Source organism: Rattus norvegicus, chromosome 3, assembly GCF_021556685.1.
Source record: "Rattus norvegicus strain SHRSP/BbbUtx chromosome 3, alternate assembly SHRSP_T2T, whole genome shotgun sequence".
In the NCBI taxonomy this organism is placed as follows: Eukaryota; Metazoa; Chordata; class Mammalia; order Rodentia; family Muridae; genus Rattus; species Rattus norvegicus.
In genome coordinates, this window is record NC_141536.1 from 96,143,749 (window position 1) to 96,165,594 (window position 21,846).

General features: G+C 43.8%; 1 long non-coding RNA gene across 1 annotated transcript in view; it reads right to left on the reverse strand.

Annotated features, from left to right (window-relative positions):
• Positions 1–21,846, reverse strand: part of LOC134486420 (uncharacterized) — a 77,305-nt gene that overhangs the window by 41,597 nt on the left and 13,862 nt on the right. Inside the window, exon 2 of the long non-coding RNA XR_015683711.1 lies at positions 17,518–17,645. This is a non-coding gene — a long non-coding RNA (uncharacterized LOC134486420). The remainder of the gene's footprint in view (positions 1–17,517; positions 17,646–21,846) is intronic.

Genomic DNA, 21,846 nt, shown 5'->3' on the forward strand with positions numbered 1-21,846 from the left:
CCATATTCTATATGTTGATATGTTCATTTTACAGAAGAAAAGTTGAGGTTTAGACTGAAGTTTAATAACCATTTGTTCACAAGCCTCTGGGACCTTGAATAAAGGTCATCAGATAGAACAAAGAAAAGTAGAGGATACATAGCTAATTTTTTTTTTGATGATGCAATTCTAACCTCCTAGAGCAAGTAAGTGTAGGGGCAGGGCACAGCCCAAGGTCAGTACAATTAAAAAAAACCTATGACCTTGTTCATCGTCGTCTGACCTAAGAGCTTTTCTTGTCCACTCCCTGAAAAGAATTGTGATATCTTCCTTGTCAAGTGTCTGGGGAATGAACCCGGGAGCTAGCTAAGCACCCTGGCATTACTAGATCAGTTGGGGAAAACAAATGCAAAACAGCTACAGCAGGCTGGGCGTAATTACTCCCCATGATGGATGTGAGAGCTGATTGGTAGCTTTCAGGGCAAAGAGAATGGGGTGGTGGGGGTTGTCATTCCTAAGTTATAGTACCACGCTGGCCTTTATGGTATTAGACTTTGGATGAACTAGACAGAGTCCTCTGGAAAACAACTGTTTTAAGTTAAATCTCAGGGCGTTTTGTATATTTGTTTGCTCATCCATGGAGCTGATGGAACATTGAAAATGCCCGCTCACAGACATTCTTGGCTTCATCAGCTTTGTAAATTGTTCAAATATCCCCCCTTCACTTTTCTTTCTGTAATTCAGGGATCTCATTATTCTAAGCAGGAGACAATGTTTTCTGTGAAAAGCCCGCTAACAAACACTTAGGACCGTGTAAGTAAGGTCTCTGCTTCATATTCTTCTTTGTGGGGTTTTATTTTTTAGTCAATCACTTTGAAATGTAACACTGAATCTCAGACTCACCATCCAGGATTTGACTTGCTTCTGTGAAAAGTATGGGTTTTTCTATGCCTGCCCTTTCTCTGAATAATGACACGGAGACATTTATATTTATTAAAAGCTGGGCAGACACTCAGCTATTCTAACCTGACAATGTTAGCCTGGCCTACTTTCCAACCATGTGGTCCAACACCATGTTTAGTTGGCCTGGGTAGTAGTTTGGATAGATTCGACCTCCATAGACTCATCTGTTTGAATGCTTGGCCTACAGGGAGTGACACTATTAGTACTAGTGTCCTTGTTAGAACAGGTATGGCCTTGTTGAAGAAATGTGTCACAGTGGGGGTGGACTTTGAGGCCCTATGTTCAATCTCTACTTTGTGTATAGGAGAGTCAGTCCCTTTCAACTGCCTTTGGATCAAGATGTAGAACACTCACCTCCTTCAAGAACACCATATCTGCCTGGACACTGCCGTGCTTTCCACCATGATGATAATGGGCTGAACTTCTGAAACTGTAAGCCAGTCTCAATTAAAGGTCTTTTTATAAGAGTTGCCTTGGTCATAGTGTTTCTTCACAGCAATAAAATCTAAACTAAGACACCTTGGCACCTCCTTTTTCATCTGTGTGCAGATTGCAACTCCCTGGTTCCTACCTGAAACACACACACACTCTCTCTCTCTCTCTCTCTCTCTCTCTCTCTCTCTCTCTCTCTCTCTCTGCACAGAAGTAGTCCTGCCTTTCCTCTCCTGTCCAGGTATAGGCTGTTCAGTTCTTTATTTGACCAATCAGAAGGTGATGGAAAACAATGTTTTACAGAATACTGAGTCAGAAAATGCTTCATAATAAAGACTGAACTGCAACCAGATTTCTGGGTAGAGAAATCAGCATTTGAGTATACAGTGCACAAAAACCTCCTCCCACACTCTGGTTTCAATCATTAATAAGCACAAATATTTCTAGTCAGTTTGGTTCAACTACAGGCCAGGAAGGCTATTCTGATGAAAATTGCTTTGGTCCACTTTTTGAGAAACACTGCTATAGGAAGGACCAAGTCTTTTCTTTGACAGGTCAGGAAACTGAAGTTCATGGAAAGGGGCTGCGACTTGCTCTGAGAGTTTGAGCGTGGGCTACCTGTGGACCTAGTTGTGAGGGGAAGATGGCACCAACTTAGAGAGAGCCAGGAGAGGGGAGGAAACAGGATCACTGGTGATGTATCCTTTAAACGGTCCTTGAATGTGGCCACACCAATGCACTTTTACCCACTCTGAGTCAGCGTTTCTTGATGCCAGGGAAAGAGGCTACAGGGTGCAGCCTTCTCTTGCTGTCTTTGATCTGCCTCTTCTGAGAGAAATATCTTTGAAGGAGTACTCTCAAGCTGTCATCCAAACGTTTAATCCTTTAAACGTGCAGACCTTTGTAATGAGCTGGGCAGGACCCAGATATCTCTCTGCACACAAAGGCAAAGTAGACGGAGCTGTCAGGTAGCTGCTCAGAAGTGGGAAGTATGCTTCTCTCACCAAACACCCAGAAAGGGCAAATTCCTGAGCACACTCTCTGGGACTTGCCATCTCATTGGACTTTGAGGCAGAAAGGGCCATTTCCAGGTTTCTTTTGTGTTAGCTCTTGTTAGAAGACTAATTTTTGACCTGGTTTTCATGACATCCTCTCACATACAAATGGAAGCATTGGCTTTGGCCAAGCCTATTCTTTCCTGGCAAAAGTTAAACCCTTGAAGAGTTCATATGTGTGGACATTGAAGTCAACATCCCTCAAAGGTTTCTCTAGAGAGCCTGGACATTTTCCTCCCAGTTTGAAGGATGGAGCTAACACCATGAATTTGGATGTGGTGAAACCTATCCACAAAACCACCATTTACGGATTAAAAAAAAAAGACAAACCAAATATAATGCTATTAGTAACTTTTAGACAGTGTGCTAGTCTATTTAGCGATGCTGTTGGCATGGATTACCTGTGTCTGACACCCCTGGGTGGTAGCCACCCCTCCTGGCAGGAGGATTTTCTTAATTCTGACTCTAACATGTTGTGACAGGAGACCTATAAGCCAAGGGAGTCAAAACTCACAGTCACATGAAGTTAATATTTGGTTTCTCAGAAGGCTTGTAGTTTTTTCCTTTTAAAACTTAATGCATCATACGTTCAATGTAGTAAAATTTAAAACTCACAAAGCAAGAGGCAGCCACACAATTCACATGCAATCCTAGAACTCAAAAATGACCACATTGGTTTGAAAACAAATAAACACATAAACAAAAGAACACATTTAACTACTTTTCTCGTCAGTGGAGCAATGTGTGCTCAGTGCCCTAGCAAACACTAAAGAGAGACAGTAATCATAGCTAATCCCCCGACTGATGATGTGTCCACAAAGTCCTTCGCTGCCCAGCCTTCTGCTTTGCTCCCTAGAGCATTGTTCTGAGCCTCCATGCTTGAAAAGGCTGGGAACTGGAAGAGAGGCTCAGGCGTGTTTGCTTTAGTGCTTTGGAATGATGCCTCCCCAAGGGCTGGACCCCGGGAGGAGTAGCATCTCAAACACACAGTGGACATCACTGTCCCTCCTTGGATACTCAGCAGAATTTAAACAAGATGTCTGGCACCCTTCCAAAAAGGGGTTCAAGCTAGTGTGAATGTCAGCTAGACTCACGGCCAGCAACACTGTGTGTTTGCAGAGTTAGCTGCAGATGCCATCACACTGTAACTGTGACTGCTGGGGATACCATCCCACTGTGACTGTAACTGCTGGGAATGCCATTACACTGCACTGAAACTGTGACTGCTGAGGATGTCATCCCACTGTGACTGCTGAAGGTGGGATCACACTGTATCACACTGTAACTGCCACAGCTGCCATCACACTGTGACTTCTGTGGATGTGACCACACTGTGTCTGCTGAGGATGCCATCACATTGTGACTACTTTCCTTCCCTGCCCAGTTAGCTCTTTTGCTGTCGCTTTATTAATTCTGCCAGAAACATGACTGTGTTTCCAATGATCAGTGACCTCTCATTTATTTGCCCAAACAATGTCCAAGAGCTACAACTTACTATCCAGCTAAGAGTGACCTTGACCTCCTGTCTGTCTCCCAAATGTTGGCCTTGCAGGCGTGGACCACCATGACTAACTCAGGCTCCACCCCAAACTTCAATCTTTTTTGCCTTGAAAAGGTGCTGAGTACTATTTTTTTAAACTACATATTTGAGAAGCAGCAATGTAACAATACCCTGTTGGCATTAAAGTCTGATTGACTTGGATTAACTTCTGGTCAGTGGACAGCAACTCGGGTGGTCTGTTACCCTTTTGGGAAGCAAGCATTTACCCCAAAGGATATGTGGAAGACTGAAGGAAAGTTTAGCGGAATGTAACCAGTACATGTGCTTTACCTTTAAAAAAAATAAAAGATTTAGAAAATTTTCCTTTCTAAATTTTATGTTGTTTTTAATCCCCCCCCTTTTGCTTGATGAAGTTCTTGCCAAACAATCTGCTACCTTTTAAGAACGCAAATGGTCTATAAACCTGTAATGACCAGGACATAAAACACAATACAGCATTATAACTTTATTATGTCCCAAGTAATGTGAGAAATATTTTAAGTGATTTTAATGAATCTTCATGAAGCCACCATTCAAAATGAAGTTGGATTGTCAGAGCCTGAACTTTAGTTGCTCTTGCTAAAAGATGTCATTCTGACACCTTTCCTAGACTGGGAGGTGAGAGTGGCCAGAGGGAGCCAGTATAGTCTTTGGCAGGTAGTGGACAGCCATCCAGAGAAGGACGTTTCCATGGCGTACAGCAATGAAGGCACCATTGCAGGGCACAGTCACCGAGACAGACAGAGAAAAGCCTTGGCGTGTGGACTCACTTGCAAGGACTTCAGGTGAGCCCTCAACCTTGTCCTCGTTCACATACAGACAATCTCTCGTAGATCTTAGGAAGGAAAATTTCAGTATAGGGAACCTCAATAGGGGAACTGGGGTATATGTTGGTAGATGGGACTAGAAAACAAAAGGGTAATTACTTTAAGCAGAAGGAAGTTTTGGCAAGGACATTTTCTTGGTTGTCTTTAGTCCTCATTACTGCAGCATTTCCTTTGCTTTGTGTGAGGAGGGGTGGGGGAAGAATGATTTCGTTTTTTAGAGCTCCTCTCTTGCCCTAGGTGTCTTGTATAAACATCAACGCTTCTGGGTCGAACAACAATGTTTTGAGTTAGTCAGGTGGGGCTAGTACTTGTCTTGGTTTTAGAGGGGAACACCAAGGCCCAGGCAGCATAGGGGATTTACTTAGTATCTTTGAGAGCACAGCGTGCTAATCTGGACTTTCAAATTAGTTCCATAGGACTGAAAGTTCCCACCGGGCTCAGAAACAAAACTTCATCAGTATGTGTGAAGGGCAACCAGCATTTACCAAGGGATAGATGGGTTTACTGCAAGGCAGGTAACAAAATTTAGTGCCCAGTTCAAACAAATATTCACAGAAAGGAGTCAAGACTAGTCTCTGGGAGGAGAGGGGGTGAGAAGTGAAATTCTTCAAATGCTTACATTGCTTTCTAAAGCGAGAACACTTGTGGTTTTTATTCCAGAAATTACCAGTCCCCCCTTCCCCCCTTCAATTTCAGTTGATAGAATGAAGAGGCTGCGAATGAATGGCAGAAATTGTTTTCAGGGAGTGACCAGGCAAGGCGGTGACTTGCAGTGAGTGAGCTCATAGAAAGGCATTTTTATTGGAAGTTTCTTTCACTTCAAGCTGCCTGCCCTGGATGGCTGTTCTGAGAGCAGCTTGCCCTGAAAGTCTTGCTGGACCTCTTCCCTCTGGCTGAGAGAAGCTCCATCGCTGACCCATTTGAAATCAGCCCATGGGATTAGTGGGATTTGTGTCTGAGCCAGGGGGACCTGTCCTGGCAAGCTACTCAGCCATTGCAGGGTTCCCTCCCGAGACCAATAGTCCTGAGACCTTCAGGCCTTCGATATTCCTCTGCGATGGGGATCTGTGAAGGCTGGGGTACCTCGTAAAGCCTCTTGGTTGTCTCAGTTTGGAGCGGGGACTGAGGAGTGTGAAGCAGATTCCAAAGCCATATGGGCAGAGTGTGATCAGGACCATATTGTCCTCTCCCTGCTGGCAACCACTCACTGAATTCTCCCTGATGTCCCTGTGGTTCTCAAGTTTCCCAACCTATTCACCCTGAGTACATGGAATTGGCTCTCCAGCTCAGGGAAAATACTTATAGCTTCCAGGCCCACTGTTTAGCCCTGCGGGGGCTACAACTACAAAGCCCTCTCTCTCAAGTAGGTAGTACATTGCTTATGTTGCCGAGAAGCCAACAGGAAGGGCTTTAGGTAGATTATTGCTGTAGGTATCACATCCAGCAGCTGGGGACCTCCTCCTCCCCAACCTACTTAAGTCACACTCGTGATTGATGATTGGAAAGAAGAAGGAAAAAAGCCCACTGCAGATGGACCACTAGTGGAAACTTGAAAACCAACATTGCTTGCTCCTGGCAAATGTCTTTGCCTGACTTTGAGGGGGCACTGTGAGTATTGCAGTAATCAAAGACAGGTGTTAATGGAGTCAGACAAAACTAGATTCAAGCCCCCAAACACATCTTTCAATGATATGCTAACTCTCAATGTGCTCCGACCCTCCAATCTGTGCTTCAGAGAATAATAGTGCTTTTCTCTTAGTGCTGTTCTGTGCGTTAAACGAGACAAACACGAGGAGCACAGTACTTAGAGCAGGGCCTGGCAAACAGCCAGTGCTCAGCCAATGCTGGCCGTTGTTATAGAAAAATGCAGCCCAGCATCTAGTGCCAAGGACACGCTCCATGAATGTAGCTGTTCCCTAGGATCCTGGAATGCCGGGGCTGGAAAGGACCTCCTCTAAAGTCAAATACATTTTCTTGTTTCCTTGCAAACGAGGGACTCTGAGAATCTAAGAGGGTCACAGACCATTCCAGACCATGCTCTGAATTTAGCAGAGAGAGAGAGGAGAAGGAGGGAAGAGGGGAAAGGAGAGAGGGGAGAGGGGAGTGGGGGAGAGAGAGAGGGGAGACAAGAGAGAGGAGAGGTGAGAGAGCTACATCATGCTTCTTGCTTTCTTTCCTGTCAGACTAAATCTTACCCCAGCTTGGCTCTTCATTGTAGTTCCTGAAGGTGGATTTGTTTTGGGAAATTCCGTTTTTATGATGCCTCTCAGAGAGAACACACACCCCAAGTTTCATTTGATTTAAGAGCTATCTGTACTATGGGAAAATCGAAAATACTAGACTAGAAATTGGTTTCAATTTGGTCGGCAGCTCATTAACTTTGTGGTCTCTATCTAATGACTGAGCTTTGAGACTCAGTTTCTTTGTTAAATGCAGATGTGACCAAGGCTCACTCCAAAATGTGCTTGGGACACTTAGACGAGTTAACTTGGAGATTTTAGAACGATGCCTGGCAGCAGCTGAAACAATGGTCAGTGCTTAGCAGCATTTGCTGCACCATCATGAAGACAGGGATTTGGATCCCAGTGGCTTAGGGATAAGCTGTGTGTTTTGAGCCTGCCTGTAACCTCAGCCTAGAAAGGGAGCAAGGACAGGAAGGCTGTGGAAGGCTATCTTCTTCCCTATCTTTGAAAATTCAAAAACCAGGTTCAGGGAAAGACCCTTCCTTAAAGAAATAGAAAGAAAGTTCTCTCTTCTGGACTCCATAACGTGCATCCTTACATACATGGGTATATGTACACACACACACACACACACACACACACACACACACACACACATCCACACACTAAAGTCTTTTCTATTAATTATTTTATGAATTTATATCCCAAATGTTGCCCTCCCTCTTAGTCCCCCCTCTCAGAGTCTTTCCCCCATGCCCTCTCCCTTTTGCCTCTGAAAGGGTGCCTCCCCCATAAAGTCTTAAAAATAAAAAAGAGTGGTATTTACTTCTCCACAAACACCTACTACTACTAAAAGTCATGTTGTTAGAGGCCACTCACCCCCTGCTTCTGGCCAGTTTTGTGCCTCAGTGTCAGAACTAGTGACCTAGATCACATGACTGAGAACACATTGCTACAGCCCGACGGAGAGGTTGCTTGGATTCATGGGATAGAAGGGTCCTGGCTTGCTTGCATTCCTGGCATGGTTTTAGGATCCCAGCCTGGCCTGACTCTGTGGCCTGTGGCATCGAGAGTCACAGATTGCATCAGTCTTCGCATTTATCTCTCCCTAGAGGAAAGCAGAGGCTCTTCTTTGTTCAATTAGGAGTGGAGGGCAAGGCCAAGCAGTGGAGCGGGGCAGCTGTCAGGAGAATTCAGGCTGGAGCAGGCTCAACAGGGAGGAACCCAGGGAAATGTGATATATACTATCCAAGTAGCTCCCCACGCCTGCCCCTCCCGGGTCCAGCTGCTCAGGAGAAGGGAGGAAGCTAACATTTTCCCTCTGCCATTGTGTTCTGGACAGGTTCATCAATCTCAGCTTATCTCTCCGTCATAGTCACTGAGGCTGGTTATGGGCCTTCTTTGTGGAAAAGGAAGAGGAAACTCAAGGGCACACAGAGGCAAGGGTAGTATTCATGGCCAAGGCCTGGGACTCCTAAGCCCAGATCCTTATGTCACTGGATAAATCCTGCTGGCCCAGCCAGGCGATTGCCAGGAGCATCTGGCTTCTCATCAATCACTGCGGCCCACGGCAGGAAGAAACAGAAATAAACCCAGAGGCAGGGGTTCCTGGAATTAAGAGCTGAAGGCAACAAAAGATCAAGCCTGCGGCTGTATCCTGGTTCTGATATTCCTCCCTCTCTCCCCACCTCCTGCCCCTTACCCGCACTGCCCCTGGTACTCCAAAATGCCACGGACAGAACGTTGGCATGGAGAAGGCACCTGTCCTGGTGCCAGCCCAGCATGCTTGGCCTTAACAACAATAGCTGGAAGGGCCTCTTAGAGCAAATACTTCCTGAAGTGCCCAGAGCAGCCACTGTCCCTGCTGCTCAGGAACAATCACAGCGCACACCAACTTCCGTGCTGTGCACTGTTTTGCAGTCTCATGGGCCTGCTGCTGAGGTATTTAGCTCTCTTCAATAGACAAGTGGGTAACACGCTCAGGAAGTCAAGGCGCAGAAGTAGGAAAAGCCCTAAACATTCTAGGATGACTTTAGATATTTTCCCTAAAGAATATATTCAGAGGGGGAAAGAAAACGGAATTTTCAGTTTTCTTTATTCTTCTATAAATCCAGTGCCTCCTTTTTAGTCTTTGTCTGTCATCTTTCTTTCAACATTGAAAACAAAATGGGAAGGGCTTGGGACTTACCTCAGAGGCAGAGCCCTTGTCAAGTTTGTGACACACACATACACACACACACACACACACACACACACACACACACACACTCACACACACGGGTGGGGTAGGATAGGGTGCAGAGACAGAGAGACAGAGATAGAGAAAGAGATAAGAAATTCAATATGGATATTCAGTATGGCTAAACTTTTCATAATGTCAGCCCCTTTGTCAAGTTCCAGGTATCACTATGTGACCTTACATTACTCTGGGCAACTTGAACCTCACCGCTGTACACTGCTGGAGGTGGCCTGAAGCCAGCAGGTGAAACTGAGGATTTCTGTGAGAGTGTTGGGAAGTGCAGCACAGGGTGACAGAAGCACAGACAGCAGAGAGGAGTGACTCTCAGCAAAGGACTGGGGACTCAGGACAGCGGGCTGCAGAGTGTAAAGGAGAGGACACTAGATTTGGGAATGTGTAAACAAATGGATACTTTTTAAACAAATGTGAAAACGGTTCATGAGACAGCAAGACTACGGGAGGGATGAGGGATGTAAGGTTCAAAGGCTCTGGATTTTAGCTGACCTGGTTTAGTTGCATCTCTGGGCCAGTTAGTACTGTCTCTTTGGCTAGGTGGTTGATTAACTTTATAACTCAATATTCGAGTTATTGAGGAGGACAATAAAGCAGCTACCTCATGCTTTGCGGTAGAGACTTTAGAAGTGTAAAGTGTGGAACCATAGTTGGCAGACAGTAGGGATGCTATGATTCAGAATAGGCGAGGAGTGGGGCATAGGGCAGAAGAGGCGTCAGGAGTCAATCCTGCGCCTATGCACCTCTCATGTTTTTTAACGAGAACAGCAGTGCATGCAGTCAGCTTCTGCTTTCATTGAACTTGCAGTGCTGAGCTGCTGAACAATTTGCATCTTGAAGCCAGACCCCTGGGTTCAAACCTCATAGCCTCGGTGTGGTCATGGGCAAATGATCTGTATTCTCTGAACCCCATTCTTCTCATATGTAAAAGGGGCATAGTCACAGACATCCTTTCTAGGGTTGGGGTGAGGATAGATTGACATCACGTATGCCAGCAACAGGAAAGATACAATGCTAGAAAAAGTGGGAAAGTGGTCGAGAAACTGAACAGATACAGACACCAGAGCGATGCCACTCAAAGACCAAGGCGCTGTCCCCACTACACTCTATTGTGTATCTTTTGTTACTATGTGCCGATCACCCATGAAGTCATGGTTCATATCTCTTTATCCACAAGTGCATCGCCAGCACCATCTCCTTCACGACAAGCCAATACAAATTTACCAAAGTGAACAAATAAACACAAATGCTGCCCAGGATAGGACTCTTAAACAGGGAGAAACTAGAACCTGTTCCAGGAGCTCAAGTAACAGCCAAAGAGCATGATTTTTCCAAGGTCCCCTTGCATCTCAGAGGTGAAGCTGCATAATTTGAGGCCTTGGTCCTTTGCCAGGACAGCACTGTAACTGATGCTCCCACTGTGGTGAACCTACGGGCTGATTAAGAGTTTATGTAAATGTTGAAGCATTTGGCAGCACTCCTTCCTCTCTGATTCTGACATGATCAGGGCGGGAGAAGTTTTCAAAGAGCTTTGAGAGAACACCCACACCCAGTGATGGAAACCTTAGAAGAAAGGACCACAGAAGAGCACTCCTCAGCAGGGATTAGGGGATCCTGAACAGGTTTTCAGAGGCATATGGCGGCAAGATGTCAGTGTGAACTTGTTTCTCTGACGGAATTTGAAATGCTTTTAAGCAGACGGTCCCTAAGCAGCTTCTAAGTGGAGAGGATAGCGTTGCCAGTTTATAAATAAGTGGAGGTTTGGGGGCAACTTCTTTGTGGGTCCTGAGTAAGGGTGAACCTTGGGAAGTGGAAATTCGGCCTTGAATTAGCAGCCTTCATGCTTTTTCTACTTTGTAGACAAGCAAACAGGAGGCATGTGAGCACTGCATGAGGAGACTGAAGACATCTGGTACTCTTACCTAATCCTGGCCTTCTGACCTTGTCTCTGAGGAGGAGACTCTTAGGTAAAATATTAACTATTCTCCATCAGTTTCCTCATTTGCTCAGTGAGACTAGGCAACCTTTGTCCATTCTTTTACAAAACGGACTCTTAGCTGTGGTTGAGCTCTGTCTGTTTGTCAGCCCTTGTATGACCTGTGAGTTTTCACAATCTGCTAGGAGACACAGATAATCTAAACATTTAGGCTGGGAACATCTGGCTAATAAAGGTGGCGCTGGGATTTGAACACAGGCTACCTGGCTTTGGAGCCAGATCTAATGGGCATGCTGTACTCTCCTGCCTCTAGGGAGATGGAACATGTCAGACAGGGCCTGAACTGAAAGAAAGCCCAGTTGTTTGGTAGCTGACCAGGATCTCAGCAAGTCTTCAATGGACAGGAGAAAGACACAGTATCTACCAAAGGGTGACAGTTTGTGTTCACCATAATTCTTCCCCGAGCTTTGCATTTTTATGACTTAGTATTAGAAAAGGTAACTGCATAGACCCTGAGCCTGGAGATATAGATAGGCTGACATCCAGGCTTGACAGCCTGGATTAATTCCTGATTGAAAAATCTCTATTCACTTTAAAAACAGGAGTGTTAAGGTTGTGGGGTTTGCATTTAGATTATACTATATGTGTGGTATATGGTAACAAAGCAAGTTTCTTTCTTTCTTTTTTTATCACAGGTCTAAGAAATTAAACGTGTTTGATGCCAATCATATTATGAGAATGTCTTGGATATATTTTTCTTTGGAATCTTTAGATAGCCTGTGTTTGAGGTTGAAAGTTTGAGGTTGTTGTTGTTTTGTTTTGTTTTAGGTCAGGGTAAATGATAGCTTTCCATTTTCACTTCCTACGGTGTGATCTATTTTCCTTATCCTTTAGTCTGAGGCAAACTATCATTTCTAGTGTTGAAGTTAGAGTCTGAGCCCCACTTCAGTGATGATCTGATATGGACATGGAGCGTGTGGCCAAGGGGTACCATGCACTTTTCCTGGGCACCAGTTTTGTCTGATCTTTAGGAGTTTGATGGACTCAGTTAACATGAGAGCTTCTATCCAAGACATACAATTTCAGGGTAGCCAGAAAACAAATCCTTGGAACCCATAGGCTCGCTGCAGATACATATCAGAGAACTGTGGCACACAGTCCATCCAGTTAGAGCCAAGAAGAATGGAAACTGTGTTGAATGACAAAATAGTAACCGCACAGATAACCTGAGGTAGAACTGTGTGAGCTGAATTAATGGAGAAGAAGGAAATCGGTGAATGACTCCTGGATGATTTAAAATCAGGTGATGGTTCAGACATTTGGCAGGCATCCAGATAAAACTTGGGTGCTATGGCTATACCAGAATAGCAATAATTGTTCAGGGAAGAATTCTACATTGTAAAAGAAGGGGAATTGATTGGTTCTTGGTTCCTATTCATGATGGGATGATAGTGTGATTGGACCTTGGACCATAATGTGGGCCAAAAACTGTAAGTATACCCTTTTGTTTAACCTTTGCAACAGTCCTATGATATAGGGGACTGGTGGCTCCCTCTCACCCTTTTGGTTTTTTTTTTTTTTTTTGGCTAGGCTCCTAAGTTTCCTGTACTCTCAAATGTCTCATCCTGGCTTCCCTGGTGGGTCCTGGAAAATCTTTTGATCTAACTGGTACCAGAAAATTTTATTCACTGTCCCGTTTCTTCTACTTGCAGAGGTGTGTGTGTGTGTGTGTGTGTGTGTGTGTGTGTGTGTGTGTGTGTGTATTTAGGCCAGAGGAGGACATTAAGTGTCCTGCTTTGTGACTGAGTCACTATCTTATCCCCTTTGAAATAGGGCCCCTTGAGAATCCAATGCATGTTGAGTTTTGGTTCAGATAACTGGCTAAGGATCTCCCTTGATCCAACCCTTTCTGCCTCCTTTAGAACTAGGCCTATAGATGCACACAACTTTGCCTGGCCCTTATGTTGTTCTTCAGGATCTGAATTCAGGTCCTCGTGCCTGCACACCAGGCTTCTTCCTCATTGAATAATTTTTTTAAAATTTTATTTACATCCATGTTCTGCCTCTGTGTATGTCTGTGTGAGCCAGTGTGCCTCCTCACTTTCTGGTCCTCTTAGAGGGACTTCTCCGACAAGTGTTAGAATTTCAAGGGTGAACTTGTGGGTCCCTCACAAGTATGACCCATTTATAGACAACTACTGGTATTCTGGGATAGAACCTTGACCTTTTATCATTTTATATTCATCCAATAGTGTGATGTCTACCAAGAGCTCCTTCTACTTTGATTCCATGTTCTTCAACTTTTCTCTCAGTGCTGGGTAGGTTGTCTGTCCCAAGGATCTTACAGATATCATCTAAAGCTTTTATGAGTTCTTCCATGAGGCCACATGAGGTGGGAAGACAGTATTCCCTTTTATTAGATAACAAATGTAAGACTTTGTTTTCTCAAGGTGTTGGGCTACAGAATGAGAAACATCTGAACCACCCTGCTGTTCTGTCCTGTCCTTCCTTTTTTAGGGGTCTAGGGGTCTGTTGAGGTCAACTCAGTGATAGAGTGCTATAGAGGGCAATCTCTTCCACCTACCTTACTATAGATTACTTATAGGGTCTAGTACACACCAGAGAGTGTTTTCAACACTGGTGGCCTGAGATGGCCCTTGTGTCAGTAGACCTTGCAGTCTCCCAGGGTAGTTGGAGCTAGCAGTATGATAAATGGTCACATTAAGGAAGTTGTAGGTAGGATAAATGAAGCCCTATTTAGTGAAACTGTGGAAGACATATCAGAAGAAGTAAAAATTGAACTATGACCATATGTACCAAGGTCTGTGGGGAGAGAAGATTTCCATGAACTGCTAATAAACATTGGGAATTTTCTTATGCCAAGGAGGTAGTCACATTTAGTTGGTATATCAGGGCTGAAAGAGATAAAAGAGGAAGATGGAAAGCCAAATTTAAAACTCATGATTAAAATTAAAACAAACAAACCAACAAACAAACGAACAACCTAAGCTCTCTGTCTTTTGCACCTTGAGGCCTTGGAGGACCCAGCTGAATGTGGTGCATTCTCTGAGCCCTGACCGATACCAGCAAACGAGTGGGGACTTAAAAGATGGGTCACCAAGAGGCAGACAGACATGAAGCCTCATTGCATGAAGCACAGGTTGCTTTTGCAAAGTATTCCATGAGGAAGAATCACAGCCAGGGATGACTTGCTTCTTGTCCAGCATTCAGCAGGCACCACCCTCCTTCTCATTGCACACACATTCCACAAAGACTGCCCTCAGCGATGACTCAGAGTCATTAATAACATGACCACTTGTGCAGCTCAAAGATTAGACAGCCACACGCCAAGAGCCTGTTGTGTTGAAGTGGCTCTGGGTGGGAGGTATTCTCTTGGGAGACTGGGGCAGGGTCTGACTTGCCACGGGAGGTTTGCAGACTCTTCAGACTGTGACTCACGAAGGTCTGCAATGAATAAATAGCCCTCTCTGCTGCGACTGTTGACAGCATTGGTGACAGCTTACCTTTACAGTTGCCAAGGAGAATTGGATTGATTTTTGACAAGCATAACTTTTCTAAGCACCCTGGCCCTGCAGCGGGACCACCATGAGCAAATGCCTTACCAAATCCTAAGGGTGATGAAGGAAGGGTCAGTGTTTGGGGTCAGCCAGACAGAAGACCATATCTCTCCTGCCAGCCAAGGAAAAGAAGGCAGTGTTGGGTTTCCAGGGCTGGGGGTAGGAGGAACCTTCACATGCATTCTTTCTCTGTCTCTGTCTCTGTCTCTGTCTCTGTCTCTATCTCTGTCTCTCTCTCTCTCTCTCAAGTTCTATAAAATTCAAAGTTCTAGTAAGAAGGCAAATTATCCTTTTTTCAGAGGTACCTATATGTTTAGGACTTATTTGGTGACTAACAACAGGGAACTCTGACTACCAAGACATCAAGATGTTTAAGTCCCAAGACTGAAAAGTTGAGGGATAAATAATTGAAGGTGAGAACAACAGTTTAACTGTGTTTTGAATGACAGGGACCTTTTGTCTTCTATACTTCTGTAGGTCATCTAGTCTTCTGCCTCCTGCCCCATGGTGGAAGATGACTGCCACATTTCCACATATCATAATTATAATGGTGAGAGGACCGGCGATGGGGAGTTTAACTTGACTTTTTTTTTTGATGGATAAGAATATTAGTGATTAGAAGTAGTGTTACCTGTCTACTTTTAGGATCTGAGAATTCTTGGGAATGGAATGCCTGGCAAATAATTGTAAAGAACTGTGACCTATCCAGACTGATCTTGATTTACCTCTTCTAGGAGGAGGTATTTTAGAGTCTTGAATAGACTAATACTCTTTTGGCAAGGAAGAAGGTAAGAGAGAAGGTTTTAGAGTCAGGGGGAGGATTTCTGCCTAACCCTAGGCTCAGAGCAGGTGGCCTTTCTCTATCACTTTTCCCACCTGCACAGTATACTTCTATGCTGAGGTATCTGCTTTAATTCCCAGAGTGAAACAAGGATGACTTCATTTGTTGGGTATCAAGGTTTCCCATTAGATATTTAGTACTGGATCAAATGGCCAAGCTTACAGTTGTGGCTCTTCTCCCCAGGAGGTTGCTGAACACTCAGTAGGACTTCTGAGGAGTAAGCCTTGGATAGTTTGCCCTGCCATTGTGTGACTAAGCTGTCAGGATATCCTTTCTCTAGGCATAGACATTTTTAATGATGTAGGTTTGCTGTAATTTACTGTATGACAACATAATTCAATTAAAAATAATAAGGAATGCTTGCCCAGAGCTTAATAAATTGAAGTTCAACTGGACTCAGAAAGAAATGGAAACTTAAAACTTCATTATTTATTATACTAGCAAAAAACGCCAGGAAACAATCCATGTGGAGTCCTTAGCCTAGTGTATGACACACAGTGTCTAGAAAATGTCGGTGATCTTCACGATCTGCTTCGTAAAATCCCTTTCCGTTCTCATGGCTTGGCCTGTCACCTTCCTTGAAAACACATCAGTACAAGATGGAATGAGAACCCGTTTTCCTGGGTCATTCAGCATTGCACTGAACATTTTCTTTCCTTTTTTTTCCTTTTTCTTTTGTCTCAATTATTATGGCTTTAACAAGTAACATATTTTTGTGCTAATGACATTGGCAACTTTTTTGATCATCTTGGAAAAATGAGAAATATGGTAGCTACTAGTGAGAATAAAGAACATGGGCAGAAGCTAGGGTCTGGCCACAGTGGATGACATTATGTAGTACTCTGTATTGACTTAGAAACCTATAAAAAAAGGTCGAGGCCATGACAGTGAGACAACACCGGCATGGGAGCAAACACTGCAGGGTTTACCAACAATTAACCTTGAACTTTATAGCATCTGGAAGAATGACTATATTCTAGATGGCAGTAAAAATCCTCTAAGGGAATAACCCCTGTGTCACTTATGAAGAAATCGACCTATAGACATAGACACGAGATAAACATTTTCCTTCTCTTGTCTGCAAAGCTTCATAAAAGCAACTTTGTGTTAGAACCAAACAGGGTATTGAGTGTCAGTCCCTTCGATATGAATATCTTTTTGGATTCAGCCACTTAGAGGATTCAGTCTTAAGCAAGAGGCTCAAAAAATGTGTTTTTGGTGTGATATGATTGTGTGTGTGTGTGTGTGTGTGTGTGTGTGTGTGTGTGTGTGTGTGTGTGTGCGCGCGCGCGCTAAGGGACATGAGTGGAGGTCAAAGGACAGTTTTTTGGAAGTTGGTTCTTTTCATGAGTCCTGGAGATTGAGCTTGGATCATCAGGCTTGGCAACAAATACCTTTACCCACTGACTCATTTCACTGGCTCCTAACACAGAAATGTAAAGTTAGGACAGAACTTTATATCTAAAGAAAATGAGTACAGCTTTATTCATAATGACTTTAAATAGAAATCATCTTATATTACCTGCTATCTGGGGAAGAATGTGGTAAGTTATGATTTGTCCAAGGAAGGGAATATGTTGATGAGTTGCAGAAACTTTGGAACACACACACACACACACACACACACACACACACACACAGAGCATATAGCATTCTAACTGAAAGAACACAGTATACATTTGTCTCTTCTACTGTTGTGTTAGGAAATACATCAAAAGTTGTTTGGGGTTTTTCCTCCAGGCATTTGGAGTATAGGAAAGGGCTGTTTCCCCTTTCTTGTTATGTTTTCAGTCTTTTACAGCCAGATGAATAGGGCAGTGTTTAAATACCTTAGACAGCTTGCTTTTGAGTCCTGCCCCCTACTGGCCTGTCACTTGGGCTCTTTGAATCTCAGTTTTCATGTGCATCCTGTGGGAGAGTGTTTATTCCTACCTTGTAGGATCAATGCAAACGGAAGATAATTTAAGAGACAGGCTTGGCGCAGGCAGCCCCTTCATGGTGAGTGCACAGAGATTCCAGCTCGAGTTGCTACTTTCAAGCTACGAAACTTCCCAGTAAATCTAGAAATTATAAAAAGAAAAAGGTTGTCTATTCTCCTGCCTTAGATCCATCAAAGATGCACCCACAGGGTTGGTTAACGTTTTTTTTTCTAGTTCTTTATCGCCTGACTACTAAAAGCATTTTAATTTGGAGGGTCTCTTTCAGCCTAGGCTGGCTTTTAGTTGAGGATGACCTTGAATTTCTAACTCTCCTGTCTCCACCTCCTCCTTCTGAGTGTGTATGTGGTACTGTGTTTGATTTATTCTGTGCTTGGGATTAAATTAATGACCTAGTGCATACTAGACAGGCAGGTTACCAGTACAGTTACATCACCTGAAAGCCTTTTCAAAAACAAAAATATCATTTTACGTGTATGAGTGTTCGTCTGCATGTGTGTGCACCATGTCAGTGCATAGTGCCTTGGGAGGCCAGAGGGATATTGATTCTTACAGATGTTTGTGAGCTGCGATACGGGTGTTGAGATTGAAAATTGGTGCTCTGGAATGGGTGCCAGTGCTCTTTGTCCCTGATACATCTCTCTACCCATCTTCTAAAAGCCTTCTGAGTGAGAGTGCTCTTTCAAAAAAATAAAAATCTAGTTTTCTTTTAAACCCATAGGCCCCCCTACCGACACTTAGCATCAACTCTCAGCCTTCAATACATTGTGGAGACCACAAACATCGATCATTTGTGGATCCACCAAACACATTTCATTTTTCTGCATATAAGGTACTATAGTAGTATCAAGGAGTGAGTGGATTCAATGTCATATTGCTGCATAATGAACTACCACCAACTTAGTGACTTTAAGCAGCAGTTACTGACATTCTTATTGTCTCTCCCTACACAAGGGAAGTACAGCACACAACCATGAGCACTAGGATACGAATAGGCAAAGACTGATTCCTTTCAGTCTTTCTCCCGCTAAAAGGAATCTCTCCTCCCCATCCCTGCCGTGTGTGTGTGTGTGTGTGTGTGTGTGTGTGTGTGTGTGTGTGTGTGTGTGTGTGTTAGTAGTGAACTTGAGCATACACATTCTGTCTCTTGAAGACTTTCCGTGTGTTGTCTCTGCCATCGTTTCTGCTTGGGACCTTCTCCCTTTGATCATGACATGAAGGCTGCTCCTCTAAGCTCTACATCCTTGTTCAAAGAGGCAAGGAGGGGAAAGGGCAAAAGACACCTGTCAGCTAAGACAGATTCTCTTCATCAGTAAAACAATAGGTTCTCAGAAGCTGTACCCTGGACTCATCGCTCTCATTGGCTTTTTTCCACCTCAGCCATATCAGCAGGCAATCTAGATTGTGGAGGTCAGAGAGAAACACACACACACACACACACACACACACACACACACACACACAGAGAGAGAGAGAGAGAGAGAGAGAGAGAGAGAGAGAGAGAGAGACAGACAGACACAGAGACAGAGAGACAGAGAGACAGGGGTACACATAGACACACAAATGCCCATTGTTATCACAACAAAAAATGCCAGTCTCAGCCCTTCAAGCTTTCAAGGCCCGGGAACACCAGCAAAGGCAATGCGAGTAAGTTACAAAGCTTGAACAAGAAAACTGTGTGGTGCATGGCCCACAGCAGGGCGTTCAGGTCACCTCTTTTCTCACTCTCCCTGTTTTTCTTCTACGTTGCTCCTACATCTGGGTTTGAATGTTCTAAACACAGCAGCGTTTCCAGAGCTAAGCGCCCAGACAAGCAGGCAAGTCTGAATTCAGAACTCAGAGGAAAGTTTATGAGGGAGGAATGTAATAGCCCCAGCTGGAGCGCTGCCAGAGCACCAGCAACTGCAACACCCTTATTTGCTCTGGGGAGGAGCAGCTTGGAAACTTTTTATGAGATTCCAGAAGCAGCAAGGTCATTGGTTTTACAGCCGTCCTGCTCCATTTGTAAATACAGCCTTTGAATGATAATGTTTGGGCTCCTTGACAAGAGCGAGGCTGGCAGTTAATTCCTCTGAAGCAGGGGACAGTAGAGTAAGAGATGTTCTGCTCTATAAGTTATGCAGAGTAATTTTAGACCCCAACAAACAGTGGTGATGAACCATTCCTCTTTTCAGAGAGCTTAATTTCCAAATGGCCTCTCCATAAATTTCCTGGTATGTATCTGAGGCAGGTAATCTGATTAGTCAAGTCCCAAAAGAAGCAACATGTGTTTACTGTCATGCTCATTTTTCCAGCCAGCTGCAAGGGTCCGGAGGAGGGCTCTTGGTTAGGCCTGTTTGTTGTGATACTGTCAAGGCCAAGGAGGGGGGCTGTGTCTTTGCCAGGACCCATGTATTCTTTCAAGTCAGAAAACTTTCTCCGCTGACACCTGGTCCTCTTTCTAACTCCTCGCTAGACCATGCTTTCTATTACCGAGAAAGTTTACTAAATAGAGCTGAGGAAACATTTGGCACCATTGGGCCAGGTGCTAGGTCTTATGTGACTTGTGGTTGACAGTGGCAACAGGGTCATTCCACCACTGGGATCCTGTTCTGGCTAGATGGCAGCAGCAGAGTCAGAGTCAGTGTGTGCACACACACTCTGAGAGTACAGTGGTTAAGGTTCTGGTGTTTGTTGGATCTGAAATTATTCACAATTCCTTGCAGTCACATGGGGCAGGATAAGTCTTAAGTTTCTCCCCCCCCCTCTCTCTGTGTGTGTGTGTGTGTGTGTGTGTGTGTGTGTGTGTGTGCATGCACACATTTACACGGCAGGGGGTAAGAGACTTTATTGAAAGCAAAGGGTTTAGTGGAAAGTTTGTTTGAAGCAGATAGGAACTGCCCAGACACCTCACAGGAGGCCAGTTAAAAAGCTGTTCTCTGAAGACCTTGATAAACTCTAGACAAATATCTTCTCTGTTTGGGCAACTAGAGACTCCCCTTGTGGTGGCACCTCACTGCCTGATCACCTTAGGAGAAGCCAGTTCCAGAAGCAATCATTTATTGCCTTTTTGTGAATATAGACAATTATGCTTTACTAACCTATCAACATGTAAATACATGGATTGCAGAATGTTTCTACTTAGTGAGTTGCTGACCCATGGCAGTCATATTTACTAGAGTTACAGGGTCCTTGGCCACCACAGAGACCATTGACTTTAATCCTCACAGAACCCAACATCTTTCAAAATTAAAGTTTTGCCATCTAAGGTGCACATATAAGATTGAAAGATGTTCAGCACAAATCATTAATTATGCATTACTACTAAACTCCCATGCCTAAAATATGATATATGTTAATATCATTCATATACTGCAATTAGACTTTGAATAGTATAATTTCTCTGTCTTTTAAAGCAAAGTATAACTATGTTAAACATAAATGTTTAATGCATATATAAATTCTGCACGTGAACATGTATGCATTTGGCCTTTTCTTGGGAGTCATTTAGCTTTTTTGAGACAGGGACTCTCACTGAATCTGGCTTACCAGGGCACCCCAAAGATTCACTTGTCACCACCTCCCCAGTGATGGGATTAGAAAAACATGTCCCCACACCTGTCTTTTTCTTTTTTTTTTAACCTTGGTTCTGGGGATAGAATTCAGGTCCCTCTGTTTAGAAGACAAATACATTATGGATAGAGTCTTCTTTCTGGACATTATATACCTGATCAGTACCTGGTTAGTTAATTATCTGATTATTTGTGTCCTAAATTATCTGGAGATTGATATAGAGGAAAATATGTTGTCAGTGTTGTCAGCTAGCACAGGAGACAGTCCTTAGGTTTCCCTAGACAATCTTTTATTTTCATGGGGTAAGAGAAGACCTAACTAGTAAAGATGTAAGAACAGAATGTAAGGAGGAAAGGGTTGCAGGGTCAGCAAGGTGGTAGGTAGAATATTGCATACTGTGAGAAGCCCTGGCTTTTTCCTGAAACTTAATGCCAACTTCATGCTAAATGACTTCAGTAAATGTTTCCAAACGATCTTTTACAGGCTTCCCAATTATTATTGCCACTCTGTTAAACTAACTCAAGTCTGTAGAAATGTCTTACTGTCAGTGAAACATCTGCTAAACTCCCAGCTGGAAGTAACCATTAATCTCCACATATTCTCCACACATTCTTGTTTTATACTCAAATCAGAGCCTCTAGTTTATCTGTTTATCTATCTATCTATCTATCTATCTATCTATCTATCTATCTATCTATCTATCTATCTATCGCCATATCCATCCATCCATCATCATCTAGCTTTTTGTCTATATGCATCATCCTGTGCTAGA